Source organism: Camponotus floridanus, unplaced genomic scaffold, assembly GCF_003227725.1.
Source record: "Camponotus floridanus strain SB8 unplaced genomic scaffold, Cflo_v7.5 scaffold37, whole genome shotgun sequence".
Lineage (NCBI taxonomy): Eukaryota > Metazoa > Arthropoda > Insecta > Hymenoptera > Formicidae > Camponotus > Camponotus floridanus.
In genome coordinates, this window is record NW_020229514.1 from 407,939 (window position 1) to 429,442 (window position 21,504).

The following is a 21,504-nucleotide window of genomic DNA, read 5'->3' on the forward strand; positions in this document are numbered from 1 at the left end:
CTCACGTCTCTCCTCTCCGTTTTACGAAGAACAGACGGAACCGGAGTTCTTTCCTCTTCTTTTCCTCCGAGACCGATGATGATATTGGCCGTCGATGAAAATTGTTCCGACAAGTGCGTCCGGATGCCCGATATCGACAACCTACGCCTAAGCATCTTCCGTCGTCCTGATGGATAAACGCCCGATGTCGCTTCGGGAAAAATGTACAATCGTCGTTTTGTGCGATTCCTAAATCGGAGCATTTCGCGATCAGACCGCCGCTCTCGACGCCAGCATCGAGAATTCCCCGAAGAAGGCTAACTTGCGATTCTTCGACCGCTAAGATAACTTTATGCTCGATTCGAAACGCGAATTTCAACGCTATACGTAAGCGTATCTCGAAGGTAACTCTTATCTATATACGCGCGGGACGTCTCGGATCTAACGTGGCCTATCTTTTATCTATCGTGGATTCTCTTTGACCGACTCCTTCTCTCTTTCTTTCTCTCGAAGCTGATACATCTATCGAGATGCTCTCTGGCGTGTCTCACGACTCTCGATAAAGTATAACTTTAAACCCGCGTCGTGCATCGTTTCGTTCTCTCGATTACCGGGGCATAGGTCCGTTAATGGAATCACTGACACACATCGGCTTTTCGATAGTGCTCCGATTTCGCACAGTTGAACACAGGGATGTATTTCCGCGCGCAGGCGGGTCGGTTGTACGTCTACCTCGCGCGGATGGTTGATCGATGTGGGCGGCGATACGGAGGCAAGACGCGTGTCTGTCGCTCAATGCCAAGTTGTTTCCAAGTACGCCAAGTGGAATTTCGGTCTCGGGACACGCCACTGACTCGTCGTCGTAGCTTCACCACAGAGACAGAGAGAGAGAGAGAGAAAGAGAGAGAAAGAGAGAGAGAGAAGTCGAATTACTTCTGTTATCGTTGTCAAGCTTGGAATTGTTGCAGCGCTCGTAGCATAACGAAATTATTTAAGCGGTGTACCGTGAAGAAATTTAGCCGCGCGACCAAGGAAATATGAATCGTTTACAGTGACGTAAAGGCTTTAGAGAATCTAATGAAAGCAGCTGCTTCGCGTTGATTCCACGATTAATCGTTGGAATAAAAAATACGTTTATCTATTTTTTAATTCCAGAGATAATTCTAAAAATGTAGACATCGCGTAATCGAAGAGAAAATTCGCGCGAGACTTTCTACGCAATCTTTATTCTTTTTTGAAAACGCGGAGATACATATGTCATTGTCCTATTCATTCGTTATTAAATCACTCTTCTACAGAATTAGTTCTCTCCGCTAACTTGGTAAATTTTAGAAAATACTTGTTCGTATTCCGACATTCTAACGTAATTTCATCCTGAATGCGCAATGTTACGGGACAATGCATTTCGGATGGTCGCTACACGTTACATTGAATACGTAAAGGGATATTATCCGGTCATCCGTCTAGTCTATCCAACAATCCGGCTTTTAATCATTTATTCATAGCTCGAAAACTAGTATTACATCTTGAAAGAAGCAAATTCTAACGTCCCGCGTCACATTTACAGCTATAATTGAAAAGAAATCGACCGTCATCGGATTACCGCGAGATTCTATTATCGCTAGACGAGAGAAGAGCGCCGAGCGTCGCGCTAATTCACTTACATGCCTTGTAACTCATTATTACGGCTGTAAATCTGCCGCTAAAATTGTGCTCGCGAGGAGATGAAACATGAATATTTAAGGCTCTTTGCCCGGATTAAGAGATCCGGTATTCCTTGAATAACGAAGCCCGTCCTCCCCCTTCCGTCTGGCGCTTTCTCCGCCATTCTATCTCCCCGCCCCCGCTCCTCCACCCCCGATTCATGTCAATGCACCGGGGAATCGTAAACGTCGCAAAAAGAAACGTCACGGTAGAGCCTCGCGATCCGCGGAATTACACCGGTTTTCGCACGGGTAAGCAGAGCCGAAGGAAATATTAGCTGCTGGTGCGAGCGAGACGGGCGGATATCGATTTTCGGTCGCGCTAATAAATAAGCGCATGCGTCCCGTGCGCCACTTATACCGGGTGTCCTGGCTCGCGTTTCGTTGCTTCGCTCGCGTTGCTCGCGGATTCTCTTCACCTCGAGAAAATTATCCCTCGAAAGTCCGCTCTCTCGACACGCGACTTGCAGCACGGTCTCTCTCCTTCTTTCCTCCTATCTTTTTATTATTTCCAACGATACGCTATCTTTGCCCCGAATGCGCGAGCACACGTGTATTTTTCGGTCTCGATGCACGAGAGGGGAAGGAGGGGAAAAGTCGCGAGCACTTTGAGCTGAAATTTGCAAACTCGACACCCCTATCGCATAGCGAAATTATTCAATAATCGCGCGGGCTTCGTGCAAAACGAAAACCGAGAAAAGATACGACGAGCGAGTTTTATCCCATGGAGAAAGAGAGAGGGAGAGAGGGGGAAGAGAAGGGGAAAAAGAGGACTTGGCGCAAAAATTACGTAAACCCCAACGTCGCCTCCTCGAAAAACCCGGATTTACCCGGGTAAACGATAAACAATCGCGTCGCATTTTCAAAGACCGATGAAATATTCAGAGACGTTGCCTGAATAAATAAAGATTGACCACCAGATTGCATTAGTCTAGTTAACTCCTTCTTTGAATGGGAATCCTCCCTCGCTATCCTCCCCTTTCACGCGTCCTCCAGGGAGCTTCTCGATGTCGTAAAGGACCGAGAAGAGAGCAGATAAGCGTTCTCGCGGCCGAGCGAAAAGGGAAGCTATCTACGCGTCGAGAAAAACGATGGCGGAGAAACGACGACGTGAAAAAAAAAAAAAAAGACGCGTCATCGTCGTCATCGTCGTCGTCGTCGTCGTCGTTGTCGTCGATGACGCTCAGGAATCGTTAATAAGTAACGAAGGTGACGTTTCTGGGCCGTCTGCACGCACCTAGTTTCTCGCGGTCGCGGCGTATAATGCGTGCCACACACATACGCACGCACACACACGCATACACACATGCATAAATATAACGGAATCGCGATTTCGCGCTGCCGCTCTCTAACTCTCGCCGCCGTTGCCTTCGGGGGATGAAATCTATCCCGATGCATGCAACTGGTACCCCAATTACTTGACGAGGGTCGTTAGTCGCGAACCCCTCTCCACTCTCGCCCGCATCTCCTCTCGCTAGCATATCGCACGGTTTCGTCGGTGAATACTTAAAACCGCCGCTCCATCGCTCCTATACGCTACGCGTAAAGTAGCATGTAAGGGATCGCGCGGTGCGATTTAACGAGCACTAATTACTTGCTGCTTTGCTGGGGCGGAATTAATGACGTACGAGAGGCAAAAGAAATCGATGCATTGAGAGAAAAAAAGAGATATTTTTAATTCTTTCGCTCTTATAATTAGAGTTTTCGGTTATTAAATCTCTTTGCAGAGTTTGCGGTCATTCTGATGAACGTTCGGACGTGGAGACATTTTTCATTTCCTTTGTTAAATCACAATTCCATGCCTCTTTTTGCCTCTATTACATTATTGTACATTAGTACTGTTACATCTGATTTAATGAATAACCATTTTTCTTTTTTCTCATCGTAAATGTACACCTTACACGGTTCAATTACACATAATTGGTGAAATTTTCGTTTCTATCTCGCAGTACCGAAAGTCTCCTTTCCCCAACATACCTTGCAAAAATATGTCCCACGCCCACACACACATACACACGAGAGAGAATAGCAGCAGTTTAAATTGTTCCGGACTAAGTGTTAATCGCGATAAGCGTTTAAAGCCGCAGCTTACACGCGTTACTTTAAACGTATGGACAATTTTCTGGCGACGATATCCACGACACGAGCAAAGTCGTTTACCGATTTCGCAAGCCCTTTCTCCAAAGGAAAGTACTCCGATTTTTTTTTTTTTTTTTTTTTTTTTTTTTTTTTTTCAAGCAAAAGGAGACTCGACACGGATCTTTCTTTCTTTCCCCCCTTCTCTCTCTCTTTCTCAGATATCGATCGGCCACGGTCGAGATTTCAGAGACGCTTCCACTCTCCTCGCTCGTAAAATTAAGCTCGCACACGTTACCTCCTGTATCTTGGTGAAATCTTCCGAACTGTCGTGCCTGCGCGATAGCGAAAGGATGCGCCGCCATCGAGGGAGTCTTTTAAGGACACGTACGATTACGAATACGAGATAAAGGGAGAAGGAGAGCCGGTCGGCGCGTTTCGCGCTGTTTCCGTCGTTCCGATTTGATCGATAAACCGATAGTATAATACATTTTAGATAACGCAATGTGTCGCCCGATACAGCAGTTCTCAAACATTGCGGCACCCGCTATTCCCTGCCGAGTATCGGCATTGAGTGCTCCAATGCATGAATTTAATCGCTCTCCATTCTCGCGTCATAGACAGAATCGATAACATTATTAGAATTAGTGTTACGCAGTGTACACGTTCTCGTAATATTCGTAATATAAATATATATATATATATATATATATATATATATATATATATAACTGGAATTGTAATTAAATTATTTCATCCTTTTTATTAATTCCGCAATGAAATTTTTCGGACAAAACTCGTATACTCATTCATTCATTAAAATTAAATATTAAAATTAATTAACCACGCGAGATTATCAATTACTTGACCCAATATCGTCGAATATTAACGAATTATCAACATCGATAAACGACGCGCATGAGGGAGGAATACTTGACGAGGATCGTACTTTACGATGCATTAAAAAAAATGCTATCGCACTATTAGCGCGAATAAATGAAATAATAAATACAGATTATACGAGGAGCAGCCTCGTATGTAGGAATTAAAGTCAAACATAACTACAAAATTGCATGATATTCATTCCGTTCATTCCCGACCGTGACGTTTATCATTTTTAGCATGTGTGTCCGTCGGACATTTATGTGATATCTCATCAACGGATTAAGATCTTTATCCGCGTATTTATATTTTTGCCCGATGCGCGCGGACCTATCCTGTTTTCCTGCCCGCCCGGCCCCCCCCCTCCTTCCGCCCCTCCGAGCAATTCAATTTCTCGAACGCGCTTAACAATCTAACTTTGCCAAGTACCAGCTAACGTAACGCTACGTGATGTAATGGAGTAATGGTCGATGGCAGATTATTATCAAATCGTCGCCCGGGGCACTATCAAAATTGTCTTCTCAAGATGTCCTATCTCTTCGACGGCGGAACGCGCCTAGGATATTATATGCTAAAGAAGCTTATCGGAACAGTTTCACGGTCGAGGTGATACACGCCGATAGCGCGCCGGGGACCGAATGATAGCGGTGAAACGCCCAACTCGAGGAAAACTCGCCGACGACGTGTCTATTGACTTTCTTCCGCGAAGACTAAGTCTAGCGAAGCGTGATTTATATATTCAAATCGCTCGCGAAACATTTCCCTTTATCTTTCCGGCGGGGATCCTATTTTTCACGCGATTTCACGCGTCGGGAACATTCGCCGGGGAACACCGCATTTCGCGCAATTACGACTTTTTTAAGGTATTATAACTTTTCTGTCGCTCACGTGAAAAGGGGAGAGAATTCACCGACATTATTTCATAATTTTTCGCCGCTCGTGTGTGTCAGTCATATTCGCTTATGCGAGATTAGCTCGGCGCTGTAAAATACATTCTCACGAAAAATAGCATTATCCGCAGAAATACCGTAAAAGTTTCGCTAGAGAGACATTTATCTACAATATCTCGGATTTTCTTTTTTTTCCCGATAACACATGTATATTTGTCCCAATAAACGTCATATGCAACCGACGAACGTCAGCCGATTGATTTTTATCGATTTTACTAATTTAGTCTCTACTCGAGAGGGCTCGATTATTATATCGATTCTCGAGAGGCTCAAAAAATTTGCATTAATTTCTCAATTGATTGACGTGGATTTAGCTCAACCGGCGGAGCGCATTATTGCGGACGCTCCAAGCGACGACGACGACGACGACGAGCGCGTCGAAGCCCTCGCTTTTAACGGCAAATCTCTCCGAACGGAACTTCGTAAACTAATCTCGACATCGAAGATCGATAATAATGATCTCTCCCAGGACGCACAAATCTTGGTCGCTGTCCAAGTTGCGTTAGCCTCGCGGGCCCGTAGAAACTTTGCGCTCGTGTAACCGTTCCGCGTGTGCAACTTAATACGGGACTTAAGGGATTAAAGTATAGATTAAAGTACGCTTGCGATTTAACGCGAATAATTTTCTTGCGTTGTGCGTCCGCGCGCGCGCGCGGACAGACATTTCAGCGTGTCTTCTCTCTCTCAGGATATTCCGTCGACAAAGAATAACATCGCGATGAAAACCTCACCTCCCGACAAAGCCGGAGAATACGCGGACGATCACGCAGCAATTTCTCGCGAATTAAGAACTTTCCCCTGGTGTATGTACAAGCGATATAAGTGGAACGAAAAGGATAAGATATTCAAAAGGATAAAAACTTTCCGAAAGTTGTCGTGCGTAAAATTTTCGACTTTATCGAATATTTTCCTCGTCCATTATTATTACTTGTATTTTATATGGCTTTTAAGAAAAGGTAACGCGCGAGATATATTTTATATTGGCTATTGGGGCATCGACTCTCGCATCGACGCTCGTCCCGCTCGCCGGAAAAGGTTTTGGATTGTTGTTGACGTAAACTTACATGTGCGCAAATGCAAACGCGAAAGAGGAGGCGAGAAAAATAGAAAAGTTCGCGGCCACTCGCCATGTACATCCGTCATTTTCCTCCTCCATTACCGGCTCTTTAAACGCAGGACGCGGTCGATTCCATAAATTCGGCCACTTTTGCAATTTCCGCCTAACGATTTAGTCGTTTACTCGCGCAACGGGTATCGCTGTAAAAGCGGAAGAGCGGAAAATCCGCAACGATCGCGTAAGCGATTTCTTCCGTTATTACTTCATTATCATTTTTGCAACAAGTGGCGCCGCGCACCACCGGCCTGTAGCTGGTAGGTGCCTTACACACGTGAAACTGCCGTGTGTTCCGCCAATTGTGTCACGACCGAGTGAGCGAGCAAAGGAGAGGGAGAGAAGGAGCGAGCGAGTAAAGACTGCGGCGCGGAAACTATGCTGGAAACAATAATCGTACCGATCTCAACGATTACTGCGCTCTCCGCTCCTTACTAGTATCGCTGTTGATGTTGTTGCAGTTGCTATATATTTCTCCAATTTCGTCAACAGCAAAAGGCCGACTAGATCCTCACAATTACTATCGTCAATTCCGTCTCTCCTCCCTTGTTTCTCTCTCTCTTTCTTTCCCAGATTTCGCGGAAACTTCCGAAAGTTAGCACACTACGAGGAATTTAAGAATCTCATGGCAAAAGACGAAGGATGAATAGAGAGCGTTAGAGAGAAAAAGAGAGAAAGAGAAAAGGCGTAGGATCGTGTAACGTGCTACGAAATCCCTCGTTATCGTAATTTCGTTCTCGAGTATCGGAGGAGGCAGCCCGGGAATCGTGACACTCCTCCAAAAGTTGACTCGTTCTCTCAAAGATCTTCAGACTGGAGATTGGATTGGGGATCGTATAAACAGTAAAGGCAACGGTCGTTGAGCAACTTCCTTTACGTCGTAGCCCGAGCCACGAACGGCAGCTTCGTGCGACCGAGGCTTTATTTTCGGGGTAACTTCGACATGCGCGTATCCCGCCGAGAAAAATATCTCTCGAGAAACATAAAGCCGATCGCGCCGATCGACTCGATCGTCGTCGAGATGTAATCGAGCGCGCGTATCGCACCGGAGAACACGCGAATTTTCGCAAGGATCGATCCATCGACGAATATCTTATATATTTTCTCGCTAAATCTATCGAGCGCGAGTTGAAAAAGAACGATACTCGTGTGTGAAATATAATTTTCAAAAATATTACTCGAGACGCAAAAAATATTATTTGCAATTTAATCTTCAATCGGTCGATTTTATCATCGACCGATCATTCTTTAATTAATTTGGTTAATTTGCTAAATCGACGTTGAACGAGAATTCGAACTTTGTGCGCGCTTTTCTATCGCGCGCTCGATTCGTTTCAGGGATTAGATACGTGTATGGGAGATGTTGAAGGAGATGAGCAGTCTTACCTGAGTCAATTGATTGCGAATTGAGTGCTGTTTCTGATTTCCGCTACTACACGGTCCCACACATGCTCCCTCCGTTTCAGAACTAATCTATTTCGAATAAGAGCATCTCGTCCTTCTTCGAAAGTAGCACAGATATTTTTCTGCAAGAAAAAAAAAAAATTCTCTTTAAGATTAATTGCGCCTCTCGATAAATAATTAAGCGGATCGTGCGCTTGTAAGAATTATTATAGTTCGACCTTTCTAACTAAACGTACAGTCCGATCGATAACTTCATTAGCAAGCGGTAATTATATAGCGTGTTATATAATTAATCTATATAATCTATATAATACATCGAGGGCGCGCACATCTTTGGAACTAGAACAACCGATGTCATTTTGCCGAGACAGAGAAATGCTCGCAATTATCTTACAATATTATATATTCTGGCAAATGTATAATAGAATTAGATAAAATATTAAAATAATTATTTTATCCGTTTCGTCTATCGCTATATACTTTATTATCTTCTACGCGTAGAAGATAATTATAACCGCGGTATAAAAATGTCAGAGGACACGAGCTATAGATGATTTCGATACGGTTTCTCATAAAAATATCCGTCCAGATCGCGTTAATTCTCAAAGGATACTACTACCAAGATACGATCGACGAGACGAAATGAAATGAATTTTGCGGCGCGACGTTGAATGTTACGGACGGTTTCATAATAACAGATATCCGTAATTTTCGATAGCGAGAGAGAGAGAGAGAGAGAGAGAGAGATAGGTCGGTGAGCGAGATTGCGCGAGGAAATCTGTTTTAAAATTTTTTTAGCTTTCCCGCTGGTCAAATTTATAATTGAATTAAAAATATAGCGCAAAATCGCAAATTTCCAACAACTTTTAATGAAAGATCATCTCTATACTCGCTGAGAAATCTGGAGAGGAAGCGACCGGCTACCTGAGACTGCACCAACGCTATGATGGCAATTGTTTCGTTAACACGGCTATAATGCAGAAAGTTACAGGATAGTTACCGCGAGAGAGCGGGAAGAGGAGGAGGGAGGAGGAGGGAGAAGGAGGGGGAACGTCGTGGCATCTCGCAATATCACCAAGAGTGCGGAAAATTTCGACGGACGTTATCACCGTCGCGCGATAATAATTGGCCGCCGCTGCCGCCAGAGATGAGACGGTAAATAATTCTCGGGTCGCCCGAACGCGCGCAGAGCCCCAAAGGAAATGGAAATGAGGCGTGTCTCTCGTCTCGTACTACTTTAACTCATTATTTCGCTTGCCGTCGAGAGAAGGACCTAATGGAGGTTCACCCGACGGAAAGTAACAGCGGTGGCGCAATAATACCAAACGTACAGCAGTTTCATCCATTAGTCGTTGTAGCTGCTAACGGTGAACTTTGACCTATAAGAAGCTATGAGATCGCGTGTATTTCCGGGATTTCCCCTGCGTTAATGATTGCGTAAAATATGAATGAAAATTTACTTTACTCTGTAAAGTGTATATTTTCATTCATTAAAGGAGCAATATAAAATATATAAAATGGATATTGCACTTTTATATTATTCCTTTAATTATAATATACATACTCTTTTTATCATATTATATTATAAATAAAATTTGTTCCGACAAGAAATAAATAGCTCTTTTTCATATTTTTCTTGTAATCGTTTCTCATGTCAAACTCAAGAATCGATAGAAAACAAATAAATTCTAATTGATTTCTAAATATCATAGTTTGCAAGTCATTTAATTGCATTAACACCACAGCTGTGTCAAGGAAAAACGAAAAAGTAATTTACTAATCACATATTCAAAGGTCTTCCTTTCGTCTATTTGTTTTAAGACGGCGGAGTCTTAGGAAAATTTTTTTTTATTTTAAAAGCCGTTCCTTTTAATTTACTCCTTCTTTTTTTTAGTCGCGCTTTTAGACGCGCTTGCTTCGCATATCGCTAATATCCGCTAAAATATCGCGTCACAAATTATTTAACTCTCTATTTATCGGTATGCCATTATTTACATTTTCCCGTTATGATTCTGATTTCTCTTGTACATGCACTTTTCCTCGTAATACTGTTGGAAATTGAAATATTATCGTTGTGCAAAAATATTAAAGCAAAAATATTATATCTTAGTTATATATAAAAACTATAATTCAAATTTTTTGGTTAAAATTTAATTTATCCGTTCAAACACGATGAATTTATCTCTGACTAGCTTTTATCTTTATCGCCGATGGTTATATATATCTAATATATATGATACCGTTTTATATGAATTGAATTATTTTAACGGAGAAAGGAATATTAAAAGTTAATCTCGTATGTTAAATAAAAATCTTCTCAATTAACAACATTAGAATTATTATATTATTCTACTAACATTAGATTTGCTTGTGAAAAGAACCTCTCTTTTTTCTATTCTCTTTTCTCTACGTTCCATCATTGTTAAATAAATTAAAAAAAAAACACACATAATTTTTCCTCACGCAGATAGATATAGCCACGAGTTAATAACAATAAATTCCCCAGGCGCACGACATTAATTTCCACCGTCGAGAATCGACCTTTATTATTTCCTCGTCGAAACGGAAACGAAGCCGCCGCCACCGCCGACCCGCCTCGACTCGATTCGACTCGATTCGACTCGATTCGACTCGGGTATCGGGAAAAGTAGCGAAGGACCTTCGAGAAGAAATTAAAGCTTCGTGCAATCTGAAAAGGCGGAAAAAGGAGCCGACTTGGAGAAAACAAGAAGCCCACTCGATGGCACGCCGAATGAAAGAGAGACCAGCGAGAGATACAGGACGAGACGAGAGGAGCTTTTATCGAAAATTACGATTTATAAAAATTTATAAAAATTGCAGCCGTGGCCTCCGCATCGCGTCGCGCAGGCGTATCTCTCGCGAGCGTATAATTAGTTCGCATCTCGCAGAGTTGCACAGGAACGTGAGGCAAATCTTTCACATGAGGATTAGTGCCACTGCACAGCGCAATGGTAAGAGAACTCTTAGCTGACTATAACTGTATGCTTTGCGACTACGTACTTGGCGAACAGTAATACCATTGAATCGCAATAGTAAAAGCATGGCTATTGCAATGCGTTTGAATGCATCGCAAAGCTCACTGCATCCAACTTCTGGCATCGCAACAATCGCACGAGTCAAGCGATAGCGTAAGAAAGCATCGTGTGACTCTTAAGCAAAGCTTTCATGACATTATTTAACGTAAACTTTATAAAGCTTGATGAAAAACGAAAATCTAAACAAAGGTGTATATCTACGAGTCTCCATACATGCGAAACAGAAGCTTTTGGTGCAAACTGCTCAATGTCCGTTGCGAATGATGCGTGTATACGAGGGTGGCGTGATAAGTTTCCGGTCTGATAAAGAAAAAAAAACAGTTTTTTTTTTATTCTTTTTTATTTTATTTTTCAACATAATCTCAAACAAAGACTAATACATTTTTCATAACGGTGCTCTAATGCGATACCAACTTTAATAATGCGATTCGTCGAGCTCCTCAAAATACCCATTTACAAATAGCGATAAAATCAACGAATTAAAATTCGAATTGCTTCCCCAACTGTCTCATTTGCCAGATTTAGCACCCAGCGACTATCATCTATTCCCTAATTTCAAAACATGGCTCGGTGGAAAAAAATTTAAGAGCTACGAGGAAGTTAACGTTGTAAATGGGTATTTTGAGGAGCTCGACGAATCGCACTATAAAGTTGGTATCACTGCATTAGAGCACCGTTATGAAAAATGTATTAGTCTTTGTGGAGATTATGTTGAAAAATGAAATTTAAAAAATCCAAAAAACTGTTCTTTTCTTTATCAGGCCGGAAACTTATCCCTCCACCCTCGTATATAACGTACAACTGCGCTATAATAAAATTATGTAACGAGACGTAATAATATTAAGTCTCGTGCGAGCCATATCTAATAAGCCGGATTGATATTTTGGCGCGTTGTTTTGTGTGAATCTCGTTACGCGAAATGGCACTCGTCGCGTTTTGCATGCTCGACAAATCGATGACAAAGAGGGACAGGGAGTCCACTCGTATTTATAAACGAGGGAACTGTCGTTTACTATCTCGACTTCGAATTAACCCAATCCCGTTAACACGACGCTCGACTGTCTAGTGTCGTTCCGGAAATGACGCCAACACCGTAGTCACCGTATACAGGAAGAGATATCGTAACTGCTTTTCGTCCACGTCTCGTAATAAAAGCCAGCATTATAATTGTAACAGTTGTATGTTGCTTCGGAAGAACAACGCACGCGGGAAACCTCGAAATACACAGCATTCATTTTCTCTTGCTCTTTCATCATTCTCTCCGCAATTAAACGTTTATTAAAAGAGCTGATATTGTTAACCGACACATATTTGCCTCCTTTCAGATATTTGTGAATGGGCATAAAAGAAATATGAAAATTGCGGTTCCAATCAATATCGCTTTTTCCGAATAATATTATTTTTCAACTCAGGTAACCATTCGGCGAGAGATAGAATTTTGTTTAAAATTATGTACACTTTTATCGAAATAAGAGTTCCTTGCATGACTTTTTTTCTCTTTTTTGAATAAAATATTAACACATGAATAATAAAATAATACAAAAAAAGAAAGTATAATATTAATTTTTAAAAAAATTCGAGTAGAAAATTAGTTAATAAGAGCCGAGTGTAATAAATAAACGCAAAATTATGTACATAATGTATTAATAATTAATATATATTATGTAAAAAATATATAATTAATTATAATAAATTACTCGAATTTTCATTTAATATATTAGAGACACACTTCTCGTTATTTATTAATTTAGGTTTCTTCGATATTAGCAATAAGCAATGACAAAATGCAACTGCGAATTTCAACATACTATACAGGAAAAAGACAAAAGGATAAAAATTTATTTCGACAGTTTGCTCTCGCGTGCGCCAAAAAAATACCTCGCAAAATTATGACACATGCATACTATGACGATCTACCCAAAACTATCAGTATAGAATTAAAGTAACAAAGGGAGCATCATATTTGTGCATCGCTAAAAGATACTCGCGGACGAGGTTTACCCAAATTAAAAATCGAGCACGCCCACAAACGTGCTGGCCCCTCGGATGCAAATAAATCGATTTCTGTTGGACGGCTACAGCGTATATTTAATAAACTAGTATCGCGCGCGCGACCCGATTTCATATACAAAAGATTTTATCGTACTCTAGATCCGATATCGAAAAGAGGAAGAACATTCGCGTTTCCGCACAAAGGGACTCTTCAATTACTGCCACATTTCATTGATCCTCTCAAGGAATCAGTACCGAAGGAAAATATTCAAATTGTCCGTGAGTGGCACGCCGGCTCCGAGTGCTTGTTTCTTAGCCAAGCGCTATAAATTGAAGAAGACAAGGGAGAAAGGTGGAGGGAAGACAAAGAGCGATCTTACAAGTCAGGAATCTGAACTCGTCCAGAAAATGAAATGTTACAATTTCGCGTTGGAAAATAAGGACACATCGTTACTCGCGAAAAAAATTATGTCTTATTAAGCATATCAAAATGTTTAATCACATTTCGTAAAAAAAAAAAAGAAATTCAAAAAGAGAATTTTCAAATCACGTTTAAAAACATTTTCGAAACATACATAAAGAGAAACGTCCATTTCATCAGTGTTGTGAATTTTGCATGTTGCTAAGAATAAATTATTCGGTATCCTCTGTTCCGATTTATCTATTGATAATTCACGTTAATGTAAATATAGCTTAAATTATTATTATTAATTATATATTGAAATTTGGTTCTGTTAATATCTACCTGTGCACACAAATGCGTAATATGTGATTTGTGAGATCGTTGAATAGCATAATGCAATTGACAATTTGATTTATTTTTCCATTTATATGCCATTAAAACGTCGTATAATGTAAAATATTTTCTTAGCCCACGGACAATTATGACTGACGTGAATAAAATCGCGCATGGGCATTAATTTCTCTACTTTGAAAATTCCAACTTCCGTACGCATAAGGGAGGGATACGATACGAGGGATTATACGCTGGAATCCCCGTCTTGGCTCTCGAAAATCCTTCCGGCGTTTCTCCATCGAGATTTCACGGAATAAAACCGTATACGAGGTTTTAATGATCGAGACAATCTCCACAGTAATAATTCATCGACTTTCGGAAATGAAGCGGTAAGAGAGCAAAAAATACACGCAACGCATGAAAAGTAAAATATAATGATCGTATGTTGAAAATATTAAATTAAATATTGTATATTATAGCAGATTATGCATGCGTAAAAGGATTTCGCTTTGAGAAAGAATATTTATCACGACAACAAAGAGCACACGCGGAACATTTTGCTAAAAGAGAATTGAATATTAAAACTAAATCAGTTGTATTGCCCGTGATTTTCTGCTAATATCCACGTTCTTCGAATAAAAGCACGCGTAATTAACACATGTTATTTATCGTATTCAAATGTACTTTATCATTATCCGTACAAAATGTAAAACGCAAAGGATTAATGAATATTTTATACGTGTCTAAAAATGTTATCTATTTATTTTCACTCTAAAAACATGTATCATTTTCTTTATTTAAATATCTGAAAAAGAGCTCTACAACACCGAAGAAATTAATCAATCTGCCTCCTAAACAGAATCCACGATTATCGTCGACGCGAATTTCTCGTCACGGTCAGTGGCTGAGTTTTTTAACTCTGTCAGGCAGAGGGAGAGAGAAAAAAGAGACCGCCGAAAGAAATTGGCGCGCCACAATAACCGTTTCGAGCTCGTGGCCCATTACCGGTCCATAATTGTCTCCCGAGGCTATAATAGAATGAGCGTAACGATAGCTATAACAGTTGGCGTATATCGCCAATTCCGTTCAATGAAGAATGAAGCGTGAGAGATGGAGAGAGTGGATATCGTTCGCGCGCGGCCCGGCACGTGCCCCGATCCATTCCGCCAGCAAGGCAGCCAACCCTTCGTATTTGCACAGGAATAACCTTGCAGGAAAGAATAACTTTCTCAGACGCCATCGACGCGAATCGCGCGATGAATGAACCATTCGCTAAGCGCTCGTGCGCGCCGATTTTCCTCGCGATAAAAAATTCGGCGCAAAAAGGGGGCATTTGCGGAAAAATTCGTCGCCCCTCGCGTCGGAATCGATACCAAGGTTTCGATACGAGCGCTATCGAAGGTTTTTACGAGAGCACTTGGCAATCAAGAGTGTGTGCGAGCGTATCTTATGTATCGTATACTCTGTTATATTGTTCTATAATATACATATAATTCGCGGGATTGTATCGATCTCGCGTGATTCCATCATAAAACGAAAAAGGGAGGTTTAAGTCAAAATGAAAATTATCGTCTCGAGATTGCACTTTACACGACGCATTTAGCGGAAGAAACGGAATTGTATAAACCGACGAATGAAATTAGGCGAAAGTGGTAAACCCGCGACGGTGCGGAAGGCAACGACGAGACAAGAATGTTTCCGACGAGGTGTTGTTTGCGATTCCTTTTCGGGCGAATAGAGAGAATTCCTAACGTCCGTCCATTTACCCAGGCGCATGATACAGCGGGTATTCGGCAGGAAGCACCCTATCCCCGTTGCTTAGCTCGCTGGAAAGACAGCGAGAGAGGCTCCGAGTGAAACGTAAAATCGCGCCCATCCCATATTCGCCTCTTCCTCTTCCCTTTACGTCGAACCGTAACGCGACGTCGTCGTTTCCCGGGTCGAGTCCAACCGCGAGGAGTCTAATCGTACCTCGAAGCTCCGTAAGATTTCACGGATATTATTATCGAGAGTTTGGCGGCCGAGAAGAAAGAAAGACGGAAAGAGAGAGGAGGAAGAAAAACAAATTTCTCTGGCAGCGCAAGAAAATAACGAGACTATCTCGCGCCAACGCATTCACCTCGGAGTTTGCGTACGCTGCACGTACGTCCCTCGTAATCTTGGCTTTCTTCTCGCTCTGCCGGGGAGCATCTGTACCGAAGAGATACCCGGTGAATTAAGATACCGAGACGACGCTGTCGCGATGCGATATATAATTAAATCTTCTTGTATCTTGGAACGCGGCGCTCTTCTTTCTCGACGCGCGATAAATTTTTGCACAAGTCGCAATGATATATATAACCGCGTTTTCTTGGCGAATACGAAACGGCAATTTCCATTTGCGCGCAAATTATCGCGGCGAATTCCGCCATCGATCGTCAAATTACGCGATATTTCGCCAGCATGGCCGAAATTTAGGAGGACCTCTCGTCGGAGAGTAACCGCGAGTATCGAATGAACGTTAATGCGTAAGGGCTATTCGAACTGCGATGCGATTCGTTAACGGACGTTGGATGACCCTTCGGACGGTCGGTACTTTTAATAGAGAGGCATCGACTAACCCGATTTCTCTCGGTCCTCGCTCTATATTATGATCTCGAATTATAGCGCCAACAATAGACTTCGATGTTAGATTTAGAAAAGTATATAAGGAGACTCGGTGCCATAAAACTTAATTCTTATAGCGATATCAACGTAATATCGATGGATCGATATTAAGTACTTTCCGTTTTTGCTTTAATAATACACGAGAGCAGAACAATATCGTATTAGAGTATCCGTATATATATAGCAAAACGAGCCTCGGAAAATCGTCGCATTAAATCGATTAGTCGTCGAGGCAAAAAGAATCATACTGTAATCGCCCAACTTTTTCGCCACCGTCTCGGCCGCCAGCGTCGTCGTCCTCGTTTTTCTCACATTACGTAAGAAAATAGGGCCGGGGCGGACTGCGAAGCGGCTGCTCAAAATACAGTAAATTTGTAAGTCGTCCGAGGCAAGCGCCGCCAACTTATTTCAACCGTTTCATTAGCGTTTAGAGGCAGGGGACAACTTTAAGAAACGACGACGACGACGTCGCCGCGGCTTTTTAATCGCGTCTCTCGCTAAAAAGCACGGCGAAAAGTAAATGGTGACGCCATGAAACAAGCTATGGTAAGCCGTCAAATGTATAACGCGATAAAAAAAAGAGAGTTTTTCTTAAATCTTTGATATTTTTGATACGATAAAAGAGAATTAAAGTTATCCTATTTAAAGGGGGAGAAAAAATTTTTTTAATCTACTACAAAGTTTGAAAGAAATATGTATACGCAAATAAAATTTTTAAATTGTAAACTTTTTCAGAGTTTCAATTTGATCATCTCTTTTTCTCTCTAAACTAAAATAAGTTTCAGCAGTTGTAAATAGTTTTATCCCTTTAATAATGGCCTCTCGTTCAATTTTTGTTTAGAAAACACCGACTCGTTAAGGCAGCTACGGTCGAAGGATCAATCCCCGAACATTCGGCAAACTATCAATTTCACGGTGGCGTACAGTTTTTAGCAAAGTTAGCCCACGGATGGAGAGCGGACGTACAATAGATCGCGCTACAACGACAATCAATTCAAGTTTAAAGTCGAGCACCCCGGAACGGCCGTGAATGTTACATATCGACCTCGTCCACTCAGGTTCTCCTGCAAATATCATGGCACGGTACGAAGAGGCGTCTACCGGACGGTGAGGGATGCTTTTTCGCTAGCGGTAATAGCGGCGCGTTAGTCTTCGGGAGCATTCTGTTTCCCCGGAAACATGCGAGCGAGTTTCCGCCATTATCCGGCTTTTTATTCCGCCGGAATTAAGAACACAGATCATGCTAGACGACCATCATGTAACTTTTGCGTTTATCGTCTTCCGGAAGAAGGCCAGAGGCGCAGGCCTTTACTCGTGAGAACGCTTCCGAGTTTGCCGCACTTTTACCTCCGCATCATTTTTTCAGGAGCCTGCCGTAAGTGCAGTGTCGCGCAATTTTATCGATGTGTCAACGATAGGTCAACCCCTATAAGTTGCCGCGCCTTAAACTTGTAAGCGATGTGTTTTCTCCAATGTCGGCACATTTCACGGATATACACACACACGTATTTTCCTTCGCCTATAGCACTGGATTCCAATGTAATATATAATTGAGCGTGCATTTATCTCGCGACAAGTTAAAGGAGACGTTTCAGCGAATGTCTCAATCCATAAATACCTCCTGCGACAGAAATCATATTTTGATTCGGCACGAAAGTTTAATTGTCTAACCGTTTATTCTCTGCCCTAAACGCGTTCAATTCACCGGTCACGCGATGTGTATATTTCTATCAGAGATACGAAACGCTCCATGAAAATTAGTTTACTACATTGTGCCGACGAGCGTGCGATATATAAGTGCAATAATTATCCGTACGATGATTTAAATCGCGCCCGAATGTAAATCGCGGAATAAATACATTATCACGGACGCGGTGCATTCGTTATTACGTTCATGAATTAAACGACGAGTGAATTACAATGATCGTACAGGCTTTCGACGTTATCATTCGCTCTGACAAGTTTTGAGCCTCGGTGGTGAAATCATGGCGGCATCGGGAAATGTGTATAGATGATAGATAGAGAGAGAGAGAGAGAGAGAGAGAGAAAGAAGGGAGCGTACAGATAGTAACGGAAACGCGTTACTGCATCTGGATTCATGATTTCTTAAATAGCTCACAGTAGTGCCTTGCGATTCGCTTCATTTACATCGTCAACACGTAAACGATTCAAGCGCAGCAAATAGCGAAATTAATGCGTACCCTTTTGCGACAATGTCTCCGTCTCTCTTTCTCTGCAACACGATAAACTATTTATATTCGCAAGAGTAAATTTTGCGCAATTTATTTAATCGAAACTGGAGAAACCAAAACCACCATTGTACTCTTTCAATTTTTATTGAAAATTTATCCGAAAATGGAAACCAGTTTGATTACAGATGATGTATTTTCCCTCGCTTTTCCTCTCACGTGTCATTACTTCAAAAACGGTTTAATTCAATATTGATATTGTATACAGAAATTTTCGAATATTATTTCGTTTGTTTGTTTCATAACAATTAACAAACGCCGGCTAAAAAAGATGAAAGCGACGCGGTTGAACATATCCCGAATCAGGACGGATAAATTTCCGGACAGATAAAATAGCTATTCACTTTAATACTCTCTCTTTTTTTCATCATACAAGTTTTCATACAGATTACACATTTCTCTCTTCTTAGTCAGTTTAACGATAAACCGTAACGCAGCGTTGATTTGATTGAAAAAATTTCAATTTGAAGATTAATGGTAATTAAAATGTACATGTATATATTCGTTTATTTATCCTGCCCATACTTTATGTTTTTATTTTGTTTATCGCGAAACATTCTCTATTCCGCGACTGTAAACGGTAGTGAAAACTTGAAGAGGGAAGGGAAAAATCGATGCGGAAACTTTCATCGGTTCGCGTGTTAATTTTGATACGAGCCAACCGGACGAATACGATGCGCATAAAATAAAAAAATTCGGCCCAGACGATAGCCATCTAACTTTCATACCGGCCGTCACGTCCGTCCGCGACCCGTTTCTCCACGTGCGATGGACATCATAGCGACATAAAAGCGGCACGAGAGGAACGAGAGGGAAAAGATGTCGGCACATACATATCTTTGATTACCCGTTACATTTTTTATGCCGCGCATCTCTGCTCGAATTGACGAAGAAATTTGCAATTAAATAATACATTCGATAATGACGTCATGGTCGAAAGCTCTCTTTAAAACGGTATTGTACATTGACACAAATTTGTAATAATTAAATCTCTCTCCGAATTAAATAAATTAAAATAAATCAAAATGAAAGAGTAAAGAAAAAAAGTTGATTCGAGTTTCCTTCTCCCTCCAAAGCTCTTCTCATTTCATAGGCAATAAAAATCTTGTCTGCTCTTTTATCGATTTCTTCTCATATGTATGACAAAGGATGCGCGTCGGTCTCGTGTCTCAAGATGGCTCGATCCGGCTCTGGTATTTGAGGATTCTCGTCTGAATAACGTATTTGCAAGGACGAGTTCTAGGGCGTATGGCAAATCGTATGGCGATTTCTACGGTACGGAGTAGAGGGGAGGGGAGAAACGACTAAATTCGGCTAGCCGGCTAAAAATTCAAATCGCCTGAATGCTAAGCATCCGGGCGCTTATCTGCTCGCCAGACTGCGGAATTAAGATCGATATGCGGGATCGTTCCGTCTGGCAGCGCAGGGGGTCCGCGTTGCGTTTCTTGCAGGGCTCCACGGTAATGTCGGTCGAAGAGTTACAACGCCGTCTGGCGCCGTCGAAAGCAGCATCGCCCGGCATCTCGGAACGTGAAGGAAATTCCTCAACCCGCTGCTTCCTTCGCCTGCATTTTTTATGTCTTATATTTATGCAATATTTATCAGCGCGAAATTTTCTGCCCGGGGCCCGAACGACATTGTATCGACCCGCAGAGGGAGACGAAATTTTATCGTCGAGTTGAACAAGAATCACGAATAAATATCAATAATTGTTGCAAGTTTTATATATATATCCGATATACTTTTTATAAATTCAATTATTAAAATGCATCACGATGGTATACAGAATGTATAATAAAAAAAAATGTCAAGTATTGATAAAGAATTATCAAGGATAAAAGAGAGAGATGAAATAGTTGAATGTTTTAAATACTTTTTATGTTTTATAAATTTCAATTTTTATTTTTCTAATTTTAATTATAAAGAGTTGTTGAAATTTTCACCATATTTTTTCAACTTTTGTCAATTTTATCCATCCGAAAAATGTGTGAATAAAATCGCTTTGTTATATTATTAATAACGCGTATTGCCCAAATCGCTTTTCTCTTTCGCGAAAGCGTCCTAACCGTAATCCACTCCGGAGTTGTCAGAAATTTGAGAACGTTACAGAGTTATCCATCCATAAATGGAGAGCCAAATGCGAGCGATCTATTGTAATTACCATTGGCTGCGCACTCCGAACTTCCGGTTAATCCACTCGGCGGCGATCATTTCATCAAATGGTTTTCAAATATCGATTGGTGCTCATTTTGCAGAATATAAAATCGACACGTTTGCGCCCGACTATTCTCGATTGCTGTATAATAGACTTAGTCTCTAATACAGTGCCCGTACGCGCTTCCTGCATTTTAATGCGCATAATTAAATGCAAAAATCGCCGCCCAACGAGCGAGCGAGCAACGGATGGCAAAAAAGAAGGCTCCGGAATTAATCGACACAGCGTCACTTCAACAGGTCGTCATTCTCGTTTCGCTCTCGCCAATTTATTAAAACGCGTTTAATCAATTACGCACGTTTGACATTTCCTTCCGCTACTCGAGTAACGTTGTTGACTTCTCGGCCAGTTTACAAACTTGCTTGATAAAACAACGATTATTCACCTGACGGGGCGGCCAGCAAGTATCGTCGGCTGCAAATACGCGGATGCATTTAATCGGCGCGCGCGCGCTTCCAAAAAGTTTCTTCTTCCTCGGCTGATCCTGTTACCGGAGAGCCAGAGG

General features: G+C 41.6%; 2 protein-coding genes across 3 annotated transcripts in view; one reads left to right on the forward strand and one right to left on the reverse strand.

Annotated features, from left to right (window-relative positions):
- LOC105258775 overlaps positions 1–21,504 on the reverse strand; it is a 150,142-nt gene that overhangs the window by 124,900 nt on the left and 3,738 nt on the right. For both annotated transcript variants that reach the window (XM_025411065.1, XM_025411064.1), the window contains exon 2: positions 8,088–8,227. The gene's annotated coding sequence lies outside the window, so the exon portion shown is untranslated. The remainder of the gene's footprint in view (positions 1–8,087; positions 8,228–21,504) is intronic.
- Positions 17,541–21,504, forward strand: part of LOC105258776 — a 28,640-nt gene continuing 24,676 nt past the window's right edge. The window contains exon 1 of the mRNA XM_025411068.1: positions 17,541–17,642. The gene's annotated coding sequence lies outside the window, so the exon portion shown is untranslated. The remainder of the gene's footprint in view (positions 17,643–21,504) is intronic.